Raw genomic sequence first — 10,277 nt, 5'->3', positions numbered from 1 at the left:
GCCCCCCCTATGTATTCATTTTTAGAGAGAGAAAGCTAGAGAGCTAGAGAGCAGTAGGGAGGGGCAGAGGGAGAGAGAGAATCTCAAGCAGACTCCCTGCCGAGTATGGAGTCTGACTTGGGGCTGGATCCCACAACCCTGAGTTCATGACCTGAGCTGAAAGCAAGAGTAGGACGTTTAACCAACCGAGCCATCCAGGCGCCCCTAAGACCTACACTTTTGAATCTATCAATGCCAGAAGAAACCATTGACAGAGGCCACATAATGGAGGATTCAAGGCTTTGAATTCCCGCTTCTACGAAGAATCCCACAGGTATGTAAGGGTGAGTGCCTCAGGCCGGGAGGATGGGCCAAAGGATGTTTTGGGCCTTTGCCTGCCAGAGAGAAGCGTCACAGGTGTTCGCCTGCAGACCCAGTGGAGGGGAAGATAGCCCCAGCCTGACCACTCTCACCCCTAAGAGAGGTCCCTGGGGCCCAGGGCCAGAATGGTGCCATGGGGGCACGAGGGACATGCCAAGGGGAGGGAGGCATACAGGGCCCCTGAGAAAGAGCTGTCCACGGTGTGCCTACATGCCTCTGTGCGTGTGCGTGTGGGCACGTGTGTGTGTGTGTGTGTGTGGTTTTAATGCAGTAAGTCACGGATTACTCTCTACTCTCCATTAGTTAATTATTTATACTAGGTAACTGAAGTGAGGGCTTCTCCACTCAGAGAGGCTCCAAATAATAAGGGAAGCACCTCCGCCCAGTTTGCCAGCTCTGCAACATTGTGTATTTTCACAACACAGTCCAGGCCCAGAACCCCAGACTCTGGGGCTGGAGCTGCCACTGTGGTAGGCTGGGGTTCTGGGGGCTCGGGGGGATTCTGGGAGGCTTCCGATCTGCTCCTCAGAACCCTGTGCAGCTCAGTCCCTTCTCTGAACCTCCTTTTACCAGCTGTGGGCATTTCGCTGGCCAGGCCCCAGGTCCCAGTCAGAGCGAAGGCCGGGCGGAGCCAGGGGTGTGGGCCCCTCGGGCCACACAGCCTGTACGTAGATCGAGATGCGGTTTTGACCTCAGAGGCTGTTTCCTTCTCCTTGGCAAGCACTCAGCCTCTCAGCCTCGCCCGGCATTCAGGGGCAGGCCAGCTAATGGGCCCAGGTGCATGAACACTGAGGCCAGGGTTTTTTGGGGTGGGATTGGTGGCATGAGGCTTGTTTCTCAGGCGCAGCTGGGTGTCGTTTCTGGTGAGCTTTTTGCAGGAAGAGCAGAGAGGCAGCTCTGGCCGCCCCCCTCACGCCAGGGGTGTTCCAGAAGGTCAGCTGCTGCCCTGAGTCGTGCAGGTTTCGCCTCATGGACTCTGTGAGCGGATATGGGACACTTGGGAGAGGCGGGTGGGCCCGCCTCCAATGACTGGTGTCCTTCTAAGCAGGGGAAACGTTACCTGGGAGATACCCAGGGAGAACACCCCGTGATGACTGAGACAGGGATTGGAATGATGCTGCCACGAGCCAGGGGATCAGCAGGGATGGCTGGCAGCCACCAGAAGCTGGGAGAAGCGAGGGAGGACTCCCCCTGAGCATTCAGAGAGGGCATGGCTCTGCCAGCCCCTGGATTGCTGACTTGTGGCCTCCATAACTGTAAGAGGATGCCTTTCTATTGTTTAAGCCATCCAGTGTGTGGTACTTTGTTAGGGTAGCCCCAGGGACCTAGCATATCCTCCCCCCTCGTTTCTGGTTCCCTCCATCAAGCTGGAGGGTCAGGTGTGGGTCTGAGAAGAGGCACCATCAGAGTTTCCCTTAGGGTTGCCCTAATCTAGCACACACAAAACAAAACAAAAAACCAAAACAGGATACCCTGTTAAATGTCAGTTTCAGATCAACGACAAACACATTTTTTAGTGTAAGTATGTCCCAAATAGGGCATGGGACATACTTATACCGACAATTATTTCTTGTTGATCTGAAATTCAATTTTAGCTGGGAGTCCTGTATTTTTTTTTTTTTTAAGATTTTATTTATTTGACAGAGAGAGACACAGCGAGAGAGGGAACACAAGCAGGGGGAGTGCGAGAGGGAGAAGCAGGCTTCCCGCTGAGCAGAGAGCCCAACGCAGGGCTCGATCCCAGGACCCTAGGATCATGACCTGAGCCAAAGGCAGACACTTAACGACTGAGCGACCCAGGCCCTCCTGGGAGTCCTGTATTTTAAACTTTCTTTCTTTCTTTCTTTCCTTTCTTTCTTTCTTTCTCCTTCTTCTTCTTCTATTTTTTTTAAAAGGCTTTATTTATTTATTTGACAGAGACACAGTGAGAGAGGGAACACAAGCAGGGGGAGTGGGAGAGGGAGAAACAGTCTTCCCCGAAGAGCAGGGAGCCCGATGCGGGGCTCGATCCCAGGACCCTGGGATCACGACCTGAGCCGAAGGCAGACACGTAACTGACTGAGCCGCCCAGGCGCCCCTGGGAGTCCTGCATTTTATATGCCACTCCTAGCCCGCTGCCCCTGCTTGCTGCCTCCCCAGCCTGCCATTTCTCTGAAGGGCCCCCCGGGGCCCGCTGACCTGTGCCCCTGGAAGGTGGAGGGGTGGTCAGCAAGCCCGGCAGAGCGGCTTCTAAACCCATTCATGCTCCTCTCTCCTGGCTCCCTGAGCCCGGCCAGCAGCCTGCAGTCTGAACATCATGTCTACCAGCTGGAGGCAAGTCTGGCGGGATTGGAACACGCGGGGGGAAGCACAGAGGGGAGCACAGTGCCTGCCTAGGGGAGGCCTTCCAGCAGGAGGGAGCCAGCCTCCCAGTGATTCCTGCCTCTGCACTTTGATTTGTTCTATATTAAACGGGCTTCAATTCCCCTCCTGGGGAAGGGAGGAGAGGGCGGGGCGGACTGGGGGGGTGGGGAGTGAGTCAGGGGCACTCGGGGGTGGTTGGAAGCCCAGAAGCCAGTTGGCGGAGTTGTGCGGAATTCTAAGGAACAGGGCTTGTGAGACAAAAGCAGAGAAGATGGGGCGCGGTGAGGGGGAGAGGCGGCAGTCAGTCTGGCTGGAGCCGGGGTGCCTAAAAGGCCTGGGGGTGGGGTGGGGCCAAGGGGACACCACGGGGGCTGGGGTCCGAGTGCCAGCCGCCCCATTTGCGAGGAATGTGTAGGACATGGTAACTGATTCGGACATGGACACAAGGTGACACTGAGAACCCAAGCCTGCGTTCTAGGAGGGCTGTGGTGCCATTTCCCAAAAACAGATCCCAGGAGGAGGAGGAGGAAGAGGAGTTGGAAGTAGCCCCAGCCCAGCAGCATGGTGGACATGTGCACGGGCAGAGAGGAGCTGGTCGCCTTCCAAGAGAGGCTTGTTGATCAGCGTGAGGCTGCTCCAGAGACGCCCCACACGCCAGGGCCTGGGGGAGAACGTCCATCTGCCTTGGGGGCTGGGGCTGCCCGCGCCCACAGCTGCCGTCCGACTCCCCTGGGGCGTGGCCAGGCCTTGCTCTCTGGGGCCAACGGACCGCAGAGCCGGTCCTCCCGCCGTGAGCCAGGGCGGCTACTGTCGAGAACAGGAGAGGCAAGGACAGGCGTGCTGGAACGGTGAGTGAGCGTGGGGTTCGTGGGTCCGCAGGCCTCCCACCTGGGCCCCCGTGCAGCAGAGACAGGGCCTTAACTCTAGATAGAGAGCCGTTCTAGAGCCATCGGGCTGGTTGGTGCCCTGGCTCCTGGGCCAGGGGGACTGGGGTCTGGGCGCTTCTAGACAGAAGGGCACGTCGGCCAATTAGGTAGTTCATTCTTTCATTGCTCGCTCAGTTATTTATGGAGCAAACGTGGAGTCCTGTAACCCAGCCGACACCGTGGTGGCGGCTGGTGACGCAAACACGAGGGACCCCGCAGGGCCCCTCAGTGTCTGGTCCTCCCGAATGAAGGAATTCAGTTGGTGTAAAGACCAGCAAAACAAACAAACAAACAAACAAAAACATTGTAAACCACAGGACGGGGTTTCCCAAAGGATCCTCAGGCTCTGGCCCTCTGCAGGGTCTTCCTGTAATGAGGTGCCCAGGGATAGGAGATGGGGGTACCGGCATCTGGGCCCAGGAGGCTCCTTATCCTGGTATAGGGCAGCTCCCTCATCCCGGCTCCCTCCTGCTAGGGAGGAATGAAGGCCAGAGGGAGACAGGAGACTTGGGATTTCTGCTGGGGCCAGAAGGGGCCAGAAGGGAGCCCATTCAGGCCTGGGACGGCGGGGGTCAGTCTTAAGTCAGTCCTGTGCTCGGAAGCCTCTAGGAGGCATCTCTCTCCTTAATAGGGCTGGCCAAGAGGTGAGGAAGGAGGGAGCAACCCCAGTAGGTGCCAGGCCTGGGGAGAGAGGCCCCCCCCGCAGTCAGAGGGAACCCACAGGCCCCAATACACAGATGGAGGCAGATGGGGGCATCGGGTAGGTGTTTTGTGTGGAATGTGTGTCCCTCATGCATCTCGGGGCCACTGGGCTGACGGGAACCCATCACCCGCTACTGCTTCACTTTAACTGTTAATTAGTCCCTCAATAATTTAGGCCATTTCTTTCTTCACCATAAATGGCTGATGTTTTAAAATTTAAAGTTTATTTTTGAAATAAGGGCTAATCTGGAGGCATTCTGAAGGTTTCTTGGAACGGCACCTACTTAGGATTTCGGCAGGTGTCTAGGACGCTTTTCGAACCATGAGCACCCCCGGGGCCTCATGGGGGCCAGGGAGCCAGACCTGCTCACGGCTTGGGCATGTACACCCACCAGATTCGGATCTACTTGGGCGCCACTGAGCAGGTGCCAGGCGAGAGAGGAGCCCGGCGTAGCGGGCAGCCAAGCCCCATGGGCACAGAGGTGTGAAGGGGTGGGGTTTCCTGGAAAATGGGAGAAAGTCACCTTAACTGGCTTTCAGAATGTGTCTAGCACGTCCTGACCTGGAGAGTCCAGAGACCGAGTGGGTAGGGAGGCCGACGTGGCTTGGGGTCTCAGACATCAAGCTTGGAACTTGGATGGTATGTGCAGCAAGACGAGTGGGAAGAGCATGGATTTTGTCGTCAGGCAGACTAGGATAGAGCCCTAAGTCCTGCAGAACCAGCTTTGGGGCGTGGGCCAGTTCCTAGCCTGGGGGAGGTGGGAAAAGCCTGGAAGGAAGCCCAGCTCCAGACTCCTGCTGTGGGGGCCTTCCTGGACCTGCACCGTTGGAATGATCCTGGGGATGTGCATTCAGCAGCTCTGCCCTGCCCAGGCCTTCATCCCTGTGTATGTGGAGTGGGGTACTGACCTTGCGCTGCCCTGGAGCAGGGAGGGCCAGGGGCACTAGTCCTTAGGGCAGCCCTGCCCCCCAGCGTAGGCCACATCGAGCCCTGAACCTGGGTGGGTGCCGCTCCAAGCTCTTGACACCTACTGATTCACCAGACCTCACTGCAACCCCACGGAGCCATAATCCCCAGTTTACAAAAAGGGAACAGCCGCGGAGAGGCGAAGTCACTCATCCAGGTGTATGCAGCTAGTACTCTGCAGAGCTGGGAGACCCCCGCAGACTGGATCCGGAGCCTGTACCTTGACCTTCACCTGCACTCCACGCTGCACACCGTCCTCCCAGCTGCTGCTAGGACCCCACCTCCGCCAGGAAGCTGGGGGGTGCCCCCAGGCAGAACTGGGGTCTTTCAGCCTGTGCTCACAGCAGTCCCCGCTCTGTTGAGAAAGAATCCGCGTCTGCCTCCCAACTGGACGTGCAGTCCTAGAGGACAGGGGCCTCTCTCTTCTGGGACCTGCCGTAGTGCCGGTCACATGTAGGACTCCTACTTAAATTGGGGCAGCAGGGCCTTAGTCTGTGTTGGTTTCATGTGAGATCCACACGTAAAAACCATTGCAAACCACGGGACGAGGGTTCTCAAAGGATCCTCAGGCTCTGGCCCTCTGCAGGGTCTCCTCCGGCTTCCAGGGACGAGGTGCCCAGGGAGGGAGAGGGGGTGCCGGCGTGGTGGGCCCTGGGGGCTCCTTATTCAAGTGGACGGCAGCTCCTTCCTCCTGGCTCCCTCCTGACAGGGACGTCCTGAGGGATCCGCCTGGCTGGCTAAGCCCTCTGTGGTAGCTGCCATCACCGGGGAGCAGAAGACCCATAACCAGGGACATCCTGGGAGACCCGATGCTGTCCTGTCTGGGCTTTCGCCGCAGTGAGAAACTAAGGTATTCACCTAGGTATACACTCTCCTGTATTAACCGTGGAAAGAAGCACTGTGGCTCTGGATCTCTCTGTCTCTGTCAAGCAGCTGAGGGCACGGGAGGCCGGAGGGAGCGGCTCAGGGGCGCAGGTCTGGGCCCACTTTAAAGATGGGGAAGACCGAGGCGCAGAGCCCGCAGTAGTCGCCTCACGTGGACCGGGCCGAGCTGGGACTCACAGGAGGTTCTCCACTGCTTCGGGGCTTCTCCCAGCTGCGCAGCCTCTCTGGGGAATTGCTAAGTTTGATTAACTAGAGCACTAATTGGCGGAGGCCGCAGAAAGAGCCCTGAGTTGTAGCAAGGCTGGCCCTGTTTCCCTGTGATTTACAAGAGCCAGGCAAGTCTGCATCCCCATCTTAACAAGCGCCAGAGTAATTGGCGCCTTCTAAGAATCCAGAGCCCTGGTTCTCCTCCCCCAGAGAGCATCGTGACTCACAGGGATATGGACGTGGCCGTGGGGTGATGGGGTTTGGGAGCGAGGCGGGGAGCAGGTTTATGAAACAGGGCCTCCTTATCTGGAGGGCTGGGGTCTGCTCCCAGGGCGAGAACTTTATGTTTTAGGATTGGTTTCCAAGCAGCCCACTGGTGTTAGAGCAGGGAGGGGGCACTGGTCAGAGGCCCAGGGGGACCTGGCAGGAGGCCACAAGGCATTGGTGGTAGAATCGGGTAAACCCAGGGGTTCTGAGATGTGCTGCAAGATTCTTCTTCCCTGGTGACTCTGAGGGGGTGTGGACTCCTGAGTGTGTGTGTGTGTGAGAGAGAAAGAGAGAGAGAGAGAGATCTCATGCCTGGCTCTCTCTCCCCATCGCTCCAGCCCCCAAGGGGCAGGAGAGGGGCTTACCCTTATGGGTGAGTTGGGGAGAATGAACTTGGCATTCTTGGCTCATGGGGAGAGAAAGGGCCTCGCTGCCCCACCAGGAGGAGCCTGCCAGGGGCCAGCCCTGCCAATGAAGTCGGGGGACCTTACCTACTTTTGGCATCTGGTTAGCAGTCTCCTTTACTTTTCATGTGAAGCTACAGTCTTCAACTTGGTCTTAATCTAAGGAGATATTTTGGCTTTAATATGCCAACTTTGGTCCTTTTATTTCCATGAAAACTTGGGTAGGGAATTAGGGCTGTTGGTTTCACACAGGCCTCCAAAAATGACAGTGGGCTCTAGCACAGACCGTTTCTGAAACAGGATGCCATTTACAAATGGCATCCATTGGCTTCTCTGGGTGACAACAAGGGAGCAAAAGGCTGAAATCCCCTTCTTTCCTCCCGTGGCTGCCGCAGGGCCGGGCATATGAAGGAGATGGATGTCTCCACCCGGGAGGCCAAGATGAGGCGGGGAGCAGACCCTGCTCAGGCCTCAGCTGCCCGGTGAATCTGGAGGGAGTTCACTTTTCCAGGCTGTCACTCGATCACTTAACGGTGAGAGCCTGGCTCCCTCAGAAATAAAACGCCACTCTGAATTTAAATGATCTGCCCTTCTGGGAAATTCTCCCCGGCAACAGGACTGTTCAAACATGAAAAGTAAAAGGGAAACAATGTGCTAGTTCAGAAATCACTGTTTTTGGGGGACTGCAAAACTCACATAGCCCGCGGACAATTCCTGGGAGGAAGGGCCTTATTTTGATCTGCCAAGCAAGATGACATTGTTTGACAAAGTTTCTGCCTGACGTGAAGGGAAATCTTCCGGGAGCAATTTTTGCAAGGACTAGGCCTCAGTGAAGGAGTGCATGAAGCAGAAGTAATCGTTTTACGTGTGAAACTCTGTGGGCAGAGCAAAGATGGGGAAATGGAGGGTGATTGGCATCGGCGTAACCGGGGAGCCCGGTAGAAGGTGGCGAGAGGGGCGGGGGCTGTTTTTTGGTTTCGGTCTGGGCGAGGCTGCTTTGGCATCTGTCACGGTCTTCGCCAACGATGCTCATCACTAGGGGGCGCTAGAGCCCTACCCGAAAGTGCCTGGGAAGCGGTACTAACCTCGCGGGATGGCCGAGGAAGAGCCCGTGGCCCCAAGTCCTCCCTAACCAGGACCCTCCTTGGGATTTTAGGAGAAGGACTCGTCCCAGAGGCCCTGCCCACTGTGCCACCGGATGTTGGGATGGCTTTTCATTTCCGCAGGAGCCAGAGCCCTGGAAGTTGAGGGAAAGACGAGGGCAGCCCCGCGATGGAGCTGCAGGGGACTTTAGGGAAAGATGCTCTTCCCTCTGCTACCTCCCACGTGCAGCTTCCCTCGGGGCCCTCAGCCCGGATCGGTTCTCTCCTGCTGCTGGGTCACCCCTGCATCTTCTGTGTGTCATGCCGTGGCACCTGTCAATGCTTGAGCCGGAAGCATGAACCCCAGCTTCCCCGCACCCCCACCCCCACAGGGTCAAAACTAGAAATAATGTCATAGCTGAAGTGAGGAGACTTTAAAAATCTGCTTGTTTATAACCTTTCGTAAGTAAGTTGGGGACAAGCGACTCTGATTTCCCATGATGTCCTGGGTCATTATTGAAAGTCAATCTGGTCTACCGCAGGGAGGTGTATGGTTTTCCTTCTCTGCCTTAGAAAGAGATGTTTAGATACAACTTGAAGGGTTGCAACCCAGACAGCTTCTACCAGGGTAACACCAGAAAGAGAGAGGGAGAGAGAGAAGGCACCTGAGAGCAAAGGGTCTCATGCATGTAGAGACAGGAGTCCTGGGATGATTTTTGTAGAATAGCCTATAGAAGTGGTAGACTAGAATCTCTAGAATCTCCCTGACATTAATTCTGAAGGAAAACATTTGGGATAGGGCAGTTTCTGCACTTAGGTGAAGGTCCTTAATCACTTATGTGATAGGAAGTCCAGGTTGAAAGGCGCCTTTGGTGTTTGTCCTCACAGACTGCCACTGAGCCATTCCATTTTCAGCCTTTCGGTCACAGAACTGGCCATTTTAACTCCCCTCAGACCCCAATGATGAAGTTAACTTGTGAACATTTTGTGGAATTCATTTTGATCCAATCAGGGGACCACTTAATCCTGTCAGTCATATGCAGCGAGTTACGCTGTATGAAAATAGCCATTGTGGGTGGAATCCAGAAAATCTTTGCACACGTGTAAAAGGAGGCGGTTTCCCTTCCTAAATGCAGGCTGAATGCTTGCGGCTAGGGTCCAGCTCACAATTCACCCTGTAAGCAGGAGGATGTAACCGAACCACCGTCTTGCCCTGGAAGTCACAATTTATGCTCCTAATTTTAATTTTCCTCAGCTTAGGTCCCCAAAGGATTGATTAAATTTGCTTTGTGGAACCCGTTAACGCTAAACTGAATAATGACGCTGTTCTAGAATCAGTTTCTAGCAAATTCTCTGCACACGGGATACAGGAAGCCTGTATCCCTCCACAACAGAATTTTAAGTCAGTTCATAAATGAAAAGGTTTTCTCAATTTACCTAAAAGGTATTAGTAATTAACTGACATCAAGAGACCACTGCTGGCTGAGGTGGTGAAGAGCAAATGGGAACTCTGGCAAGAGAGGACATTCATTATGCGGTTTAAATTAGAAGGTAGAAAACTCAAACAGCTTATCAGTACCTCCTTGGCACTCTGGCTTAACGCTGTGGTTAAAATAGGTCATAATGACTTATAACTAATTTTTATTTTTTCATTGGCTTCGTCGGATGACCAAAGCCAGATGAATAGCTTGTGGAAAATCTAGATAAATAGCCTGACACGTGCATATATGCAAATCAGAGGTCATTCTTTTAGAAGCCTTTTGAGAAATTACGAAGACATTAATATTGCATGGCAGACTTTCTTATCTAAGATGAAGGGGCTGAGGAACCAGAAATATTGGCAGGCAGAGGGGAGCTCAAGACACATGCCCTGTTAGAGGGCCTGGGAATTTTTATATGATGAAAATTGATGACTCTGAATTATGGCAGCTTTGAAAAGACTAAATGAGGGAATGAGAGTGGAATGGGGTGTCCCTAGTGCCTTAGTGGGTGGTGTTAACAGGAGACTATCTGAATGCAGTGGAGGGTGCTCGCTGACAAGAAATCTTTGCTCGCCTTGGCCTGAGCTGCCTCTGTGAACCTGAACAACACACTCAAACTTCTCTAAGTCCCTTCAGACTCCACATCTAGAATT

Source organism: Leptonychotes weddellii, chromosome 2 (genome assembly GCF_054177405.1).
Source record: "Leptonychotes weddellii isolate Sample4059 chromosome 2, ASM5417740v2, whole genome shotgun sequence".
NCBI lineage: Eukaryota > Metazoa > Chordata > Mammalia > Carnivora > Phocidae > Leptonychotes > Leptonychotes weddellii.
Note: the sequence above shows the minus strand (reverse complement) of the source record.